The sequence below is a fragment of the Bos taurus genome, chromosome 1 (genome assembly GCF_002263795.3).
Source record: "Bos taurus isolate L1 Dominette 01449 registration number 42190680 breed Hereford chromosome 1, ARS-UCD2.0, whole genome shotgun sequence".
Classification (NCBI taxonomy): Eukaryota; Metazoa; Chordata; class Mammalia; order Artiodactyla; family Bovidae; genus Bos; species Bos taurus.
The window spans coordinates 121,879,584-121,887,869 of record NC_037328.1 but is presented as its reverse complement, the minus strand read 5'-3'; the positions used below and the strand labels follow the sequence as shown (position 1 = coordinate 121,887,869).

The window sequence follows — 8,286 nt, the reverse complement described above, 5'->3', positions numbered from 1 at the left end:
CTTCAGTCGTGTCCGACTCTGTGTGACCCCATAGATGGCATCCCACCAGGCTCCCCCATCCCTGGGATTCTCCAGGCAAGAACACTGGAGTGGGTTGCCATTTCCTTCTCCAATGCATGAAAGTGAGAAGTGAAAGTGAAGTCGCTCAGTCGTGTCCCACTCTGAGCGACCCCACGGACTGCAGCCTACCAGGCTCCTCCGTCATAGGATTTTCCAGGCAAGAGTACTGGAGTGGGGTGCCATTGCCTTCTCTGGGCCACTTTTCCTACTGCAGCTCAAATTCACCTGCCCCCTCTTTACTTTACTATACTTCAGCTGCTCTGACTTCTGCGTTTCTCAAACTTGTCCAGCCTCTTGACTCAGAGCCCCTGCACTTGCTTTTCCATCTACCTGGAACTATTTCCCCAAATATTCATATGAATTTCTGCCTTATTTCCTTTCACTATTCAAATATAACAGCAGTTTCATTTCTATTTTTTTATCTTGAATTATTTTCATGGTTTTGGAAATATAAAGTTTTCACCCTCTTAAGAAATAACTGATTGTTCTTTATAGCAAAAGATGATAATCAGAACTAGCACAGGAATACCTCAAAGATATTTTGGATTCAGTCACAACCACTGCAATAAAGCAGTTAAGTGTGTCACACAAATTGTTTGGTTTCCCAGTGCATATAAAATATATGTTTATACCATATTTCAGTCTAATAAATAAGCAACAGCATTATGTCTAATACAACAATGTATATACCTTGATATAAAAATGCATTATTGCTTAATAAAAAAGGCTAACCATCATGTGAGCCTTCAGTGAGCTGTAATCTTTTGCTGGTGGAGGGTCTTGCCTCAATGTCAAATGTCATGGCGGTGGTTGCTGAAGGCTGGGGTGGCTGTGACAATTTCTTAAAATTAGGCAACAATGAAGTTTGCCACATCAATTGGCTTTTCCTTTTACAAACAATTTCTCTGTAGCACACCATGCCATCTGATAACATTTTACCCAGAGTAGAACTGCTTTCAAAATTGGAGTCAGTCTTCTCAAACTCTACTGCTGCTGCTCCTTTACTGACTAAGTTGGTGTAATATTCTAAACATCTTGTTGTCATTTCAACAGTCTTCACAGCATCTTCACCAAGAGTAGATTCCATTTCAAGAAACCATTTTCTTTGCTCATCCATGAGAAGCATCATTATGCTCCTCATCTCTTAAAGTCTGATTATGAGATTGGATCAGTGCAATCATGTCTCAAGCTCTACCTACTTCTATTTCTGGTTCTCTTGCTATTTCCACTACATGTGTAGTTAATCATTCCACTGAAATCTTGAACCTCTCCAAGTCATCCATGAGGGTGGGAATCAACTTCATCTAAATTCCTATTAATGTTGATACTTTGACCACTTCTCATGAATCATAAATGTTCTTAATGACTTCTAGAATGGTGAATGCTTTGCAGAAGATTTTCAATTTACTTTGCCCAGATCCTTACACTATCTGTGGCAACTGTAGCCTTCTAAAATGTGTTTCTTAGAGAATAGAACTTGAAAACTGAAATGCCTCCTTGATCCATTGGCTACAGAATGGATGTTGTGTGTTAGCAGGCCTGAACACATTAATTTCATTGTTCATCTCCATCAGAGCTCTTGGGTGAGGTGGATTGTCAGTGAGCAATAAAATGCATTGGAAATAATCTTTTTTTTTTTTTTTTCCTGAGTAGAAGGTCTCAACATTGAGCTTAAAATATTTAGTAAACAATGTTGTAAACAGATGTTCTGTCATCCAGGCTTTGTTGTTCCATGCACAGAGTACAGGGTGAGCTGATTTAGTGTAAGTCTTAAGAGACATAGACATTTTCAGAATGTTAACTGAGCATTGGCTTCAACTTACAGTCACCAGTTGCCTTAGTGTCTAACAAGAGTCAGCCTGTCCCTTGAAGCTTTGAGCCAGGCATTGACTCCTCCTCTCCAGTTGTGAAAGTCCTAGATGGCATCTTCTTCCAACAGAAGGCTGTTTCATCAACACTGAAAACCTATTGTTTAGTGTTCCACCTTCATTAATGCTTGTAGCTAGATTTTCTGGATAACTTGTTGCAGCTTCTACATCACCACTTGCTGCTTCACCTTGTAAAGGAAGACAGTTTCTTCCTTTAAACTTCATGAACCAACTTCTGCTAGCTTCAGACTTTTCTTCTGCATCTCCCTCATATCTCTAAGCCTTCATAGAATTAAAAAAGAATTAAGGCCTTTGCTTTGGCCTGAAGGAATGTTATGGGTGGTTTAATCTTTTAACCAGAGCACTAAAACTTTCTCCATTGATATGGCTGTTTTGCTTTCTTATCATTCATGTGTTTAATGGAGCAGCACTTTTAATTTCCTTGAAGAGCTTTTCCTTTGCAGTCACAGCTTTACTAACTGGCCTTAGCTGCCTAGCTTTCAACCTACCTTGGCTTTCCACATGCCTTCCTCACTAAGCTTAATCACTTTTAGTTTTTGATTTAAAGTGAGAGATGTACAACTCTTCCTTTCACTCAAACACCTAGATACCACTGAAGGGTAATTAATTAGCATAATTTCAATATTGTTGTGTCTCATGGTAAAGGGAGACCTGAAGACAGAGAGAGAGATGGGACAACAGTCTGTCGGCAGTTCAGTCAGAATACAACAACATTTATTGATTAAATTTGTCATCTTGTATGGACCCTGTTTGTGGTGCCCCAAACAACTAGCAGAGTAACATCAAAGATCACTAGTCACAGATCATCACACCAAATATAATAATAATGAAAAAGTTTGTAATATTATGAGAATGAGAAAATGTTGACACAGAGACATAAACTGAGCCAATGCTATTGGAAAAATGACACTAAGAGACTTGTTCAACACGAGGTTGCCACTAACCTTCAATTTGTAAAATATACAATAAAGTGAAGTGCAATAAAATGAGGTATGCTTGTATTAAACTTGTTTAGTCAATCAGTGATTGATTGTGAAAGTGCACACATTTCTGAAAAGACGTCAGCAACATCCCCTACAATCAAATGTTAAAAATCAGGCTGAAAATCAGATAATCAGTGGCAGCTTCAATCCAGTGAACACATTTCTGAGAGTCAGCCAGTCAGTAGCAGTCTGACTCTGGTAAACATGTTTCCATAACTGAAGTCAACAATTCCAGCTTATACACACCACACTTTTCCCAAACCTATAAGCTTTCTTCTTTGCTTATAAACTAGCTTATAAGCTCAGTCCTTCCTTGCCTATTGAACATGCAATACATTCAGCTGTGATTACATATTTTTGTTACCCATTGGTTTATTTTCTGTCTGTATTATGATATAAGCTCTAAGAGGGCACAAACTTTGTTGCTTTGTTCACTAATGCAACTTATTGCTGACATAGGTGCCTAGCACACAGTATGAACTTCACAAATATTTGTTGACTACATCTTTAGAGTAGAAATAATGGCCACTTAGCATAATATTCCCACTGCCTAATACAGTACCTAGTACACAGAAGTATTCCCATAAAATATTATTTAGATAATTGAATGAATGAATAATTGTACATGTAAGTTTTAAAATATTTGCTAGGGATATCTTCGAAGTAAACGAGAGATTACTCAGATCTCTGTGGGTCCATTTAGTTCTCATAAATTTATCATCTTTCTCTTCAAAAATATTCCAGATGAAAAGATACTCACCTGCCTATTTGACGTTGCCTTTTGGAAGACTTAGAGACATTACAGGTTTAATGTGCTTAAAACTGAACCCATGTACTTCTACCACCAAACCAACTCTTCTTCTAATGTTCTCTCTGTTACTATAGGCCAGAAATTCCCCTCTCTCCCTTGAACCTCTATTTTTCAACCCAGCATCAAGTAAGGGTGATTTTACTTCCCAAATATATCCTGAATCTGCTGACTTCTCTCCCTTTACATGAGTGCCACATTAATCCAAGCTACCATTAGCTGTCATCTGAAGCTGTCATCTGAACTTCTTTAGTAACACTGATTGGTCCATGAGCGTCTTCTCCAGGCCTCTCACCAATCTAATCTTTCATCACTCTACTCTCTCCTTATAAACCCTCATCAGTTGCTTTGCTAATAGGACACAGTCTAAAATTTTCAACATATCCTCCGGACCTCATTTGTTCTCTTCCTTTACCACGTTTCTCTTCACTGTCTGAACTTTAGTCACTGGCCTTTTTCAAGTCACTTGATATTGTCATGCCCTTCACCTCCTCCATAAGAGAATTTTGCAATTTTTGCAACATTCTTCCTCTTGTTCTGACTTATCCTTCACATATTAAATCCACCATCATTCCCTGACCAAGTCACATACCTCCACCTTACTTAGAACCTTGTCTGTCTCCTATGAACTCTTCTCATGTTGGATATCTAAGTTTTGTTTGTGTCATTATTGGATTAATAGCCATATCTTTAAACTATAATCTTCCTAAGAGAGGGACTCTATTTTTGGCATATAGGAAGGAGTAAATAAGTCTGTATTAAATTAATGAAAGAAGAGACAAATGAATCAGTGAATGAATGAATCAATGAATGGGGGGCACTTGAACTTGGTCAAGACTTTCCAAGTATATTTCAGAGTAAACAGAGTTGGAACCTGTGTTCTGAAGCTTAATGGTCCAATAAAAGGCAGTGATGTACAAAGGAAAAACCTTATTTTAGAGCCTCATTCTTTTCATTTAAATTTTCACAGCAAAGCAAGAGTCTCCTTGGTCTTTCATGGGCTGATGTTTGGTGGTAAAGGGAAATGTGGTACATAGAAGACATTTAAAGATCAATTTCATCTTTAACCTTTAATGAAGGAGAGAAAGGATGGGTCCTAATTTGTTGGAGTATGCCAAATCCAGGTAAATACTGTAGCAGGATTTTATTTAATAGGGTCAGCTTTTTTATCATTGGGGAGTCTCCCTTAGATGTAGGTATTGTGTCCCTTTTCACTAGTTTCAGGGTTCACTTAAATATTTTTTGGAAAAAAAAAACTAAAACAATTTGTTATATTAAAAGGCAGTATTTACAGATTGTGTTTTCTTTCTCCCATTTGTCTTTCTCTCCTGTGAAAGTCTCAACCACTACTGTAGTGACATCAGTTACAAATGTCTTTCACTTTGGAAATCAGAGTAAAGGACAAGAAGAAGCTACGAAAGCATGATCATCTTTCTGGAGAACTTCTGGGACATGGAGGGCAGGGTAGACAGCAGGGAAGATAGGTTCACAGGCAGTCTTCCGCATACTGCCTGATTGTCCTTTGTTTCACTTTGTTTTGTTACCTACCCCACCAGTAATTCAGAGCAAGCATAGTGTCTGGCATGAATAAACCAACAGAAAATAGTAGCCATCTTCTCCATTTTATTGGTTACTAAGCATCAGCTTAAAAACTGCCATTTCCATTGTTGTTGTTTAGTCACTAAGTTGTGTCCAAATATTTTTGCGACCCTGTCAGGCTCCTCTGTCCAATGGATTCTCCAAGCAAGAATATTGGGGTGGGTTTTCATGCCCTCCTCCAGGGGATCTTCCCAACCCAGAGATCAAACCCACATCTCTTAGGTCTCCTGCATTAGCAGGTGGGTTCTTTACCATTGGTGCTACCTGGGAAAGGGAGTGGATCCCATTATCTTCTTCAGGATCCTCCTGACCCAAGGATCAAACCCATGGAAAGGGAGTGGATCCCATTTTCTTCTCCAGAGAATCTTCCTGACCCAAGGATCAAACCTGCTGGGAGCCACCACGGGAGATCCCACCCATGACAAGGTCATGTGGAAGAGATCTGACGAGCAAGGCAGATCAGAACTCGAGGGATTCCCTGGATCTGCTCAAGCATCTACCCCAAAACCAGAATCTTTCTGTCTTACTATTTTGTGCCTTTCACCAACTCTTCTGACATTCAGTTCAGTTCAGTTCAGTCGCTCAGTCGTGTCCGACTCTTTGTGACCCCATGAATCACAGCACACCAGGCCTCCCTGTCCATCACCAACTCCCGGAGTTCACAGGGGCTATCCTCGACCACCTTTCTCTGGAAAAAGTCCACTTAGGGCTTTAGTTAATAAGTCTCCTGGGCATGATAGAAGTGTTTCAATTAAAACCCCTCTGATGGCTTTCTAGCTTGCCTGACAGGTTTATCCAGACTCTTGCAGCTACACATGTGATTGTTCACACCTTCCAACCATGAGAGACACAGGAAGCCTAAAACATTCTAAAAATATAGAGCCTTTCAAAGAGTTAAAAAGTATTTGAGTAGTGCTGGTGTAAGATTTCATTGTTGAGCCAATGCTTGCTGCCAAGTTCCCATGTCCCTTATCCATTGTGCACCTGGGAGTGCATTAGTTAATGTAGTTGGAATGTAAGAAAAACAAGTAGTAGCCTTGGAATTAACCACATCAGACCTTTGAGCTAATTGGTTCTTTCTTTCTTGTAACTCACTGCACCTTTGCTCCGTGAGATGTAACTCTGTTTAGCATTTTCTGAGGATGACATAGATTAGAAATATAAAGAAAAAACACTTCAAGGGAAAATAAGTTTTCTGGTTGAGCAGCCTTTATCAAAAAAGGGTCATAAAATGTCCACAGGCCTCCAAGGCCAGAAGATAATGTACACAACATTGTTTATAGGAAAGGTATGCAGAAAAAATCCTGGTTTCCATAAAGACAAAACAGATGTAATGTTTGGGTTGACTCTGTATGACTTTGCATCTTTCATTTCCCTCTATGTACAAGTCAAGGTATAAAAGTTCCTTTTGAAAATAAAGTTATGGGCCTTGCTCACTGAAGCTTGGTCTCCCCATATCATTCTTTCTTTCCTTTTCTTTCTTTCTCTCTCTGTTCTTCTTTTAGGATGACTCCTTGGAACACAGGAACTTTATTGGCTTTCTGTGTAAACCAAGGAAGATCAAGCCTCTTTCTCTCCCCTTTTACTTTCCTTATTGCCGATGCCGTCATCCTGAGGGTACCCCTGGATCCTGCTGGGGCTGGACCCCAGCACAAACCCATGTCTCGTGCTTGGCAGGCCGATTCTTTACCACTGAGCCACCAGGGAAAACTATTAGTTAAAATAGATAAAGAATAATTGGAGAAAACACTGTGCTTCTCTACTATCACCAGAGCTCTGCAAGGTAGCAGAAGGGAAGTCTGAGGAGGTTCAAAAAGACTGCGTGCCAGCTTCACAGATGTGTGGCTAGCACATAGCAGAGCTAGACTCAGGTGACATCTATCATAGCTCACAGGACTTCTGTTCCCTCCATGACCATGACCACACTGCTCCCAACATGAAGGTGACACCGGTTCTGCTGAAGGAGTGAATGAGACAACTGGCAGAAGGCTGTGTGTGATTTGAAGCATGCTTAGTCTTTGGTTCAGTTCAGTTCAGTTCAGTCACTCAGTTGTGTCTGACTCTTTGTGACCTTATGAACCACAGCACGGCAGGCCTCCCTGTCCATCACCAACTCCCGGAGTCCACCCAAACCCATGTCCATCAAGTCGATGATGCCATCCTACCAATCTCATCCTCTGTCGTCCCCTTCTTCTCCTTCCCTCAATCTTTCCCAGCATCAGGGTCTTTTCAAATGAGTCAGCTCTTTGCATCAGGTGGCCAAAGTATTGGAGTTTCAGCTTCAACATCAGTCCTTCCAATGAACACCCAGGACTGATCTCCCTTAGGATGGACTGGTTGGATCTCCTTGCAGTCCAAGGGACTCTCAAGAGTTTTCTCCAACATCACAGTTCAAAAGCATCAATTCTTTTGCAATCAGCTTTCTTTATAGTCCAATTCTCATATCCATACATGACCACTGGAAAAACCATAGCCTAGATGGACCTTTGTTGGCAAAGTAATGCCTCTGCTTTTTAATATACTCTCTAGGTTGGTCATAACTTTTATTTCCAAGGAGAAAGCATGAAAACAAAAGATTTTCATGGCTGCAATCACCATCAACAGTGATTTTGGAGCCCCCCAAAATTAGGTCTCTCACTGTTTCCCCATCTATTTGCCATGAAGTGATGGGACCAGATGCCATGATATTCGTTTTCTGAATGTTGAGCTTTAAGCCAACTTTTTCACTCTCCTCTTTCACTTTCATCAAGAAGCTCTTTAGTTCTTTTTCACTTTCTGCCATAAGGGTGGTATCATCTGCATATCTGAGGTTATTGATATTTCTCCCAGCACTCTTGATTTCAGCTTGTGCGTCCTCCAGCCCAGTGTTTCTCATGATGTACTCTGCATATAAGTTAAATAAGCAGGGTGATCTTCCTCACAAGTTGGTCGCTGATGCTGGCTTGAG

General features: G+C 40.3%; 1 pseudogene; it reads right to left on the bottom strand.

Moving 5' to 3' along the window:
• Positions 1 to 787: 787 nt before the first annotated feature.
• LOC132346119 (tigger transposable element-derived protein 1-like) lies at positions 788 to 2,587 on the bottom strand (annotated as a pseudogene).
• Between the last annotated feature and the right edge of the window lie 5,699 nt (positions 2,588 to 8,286).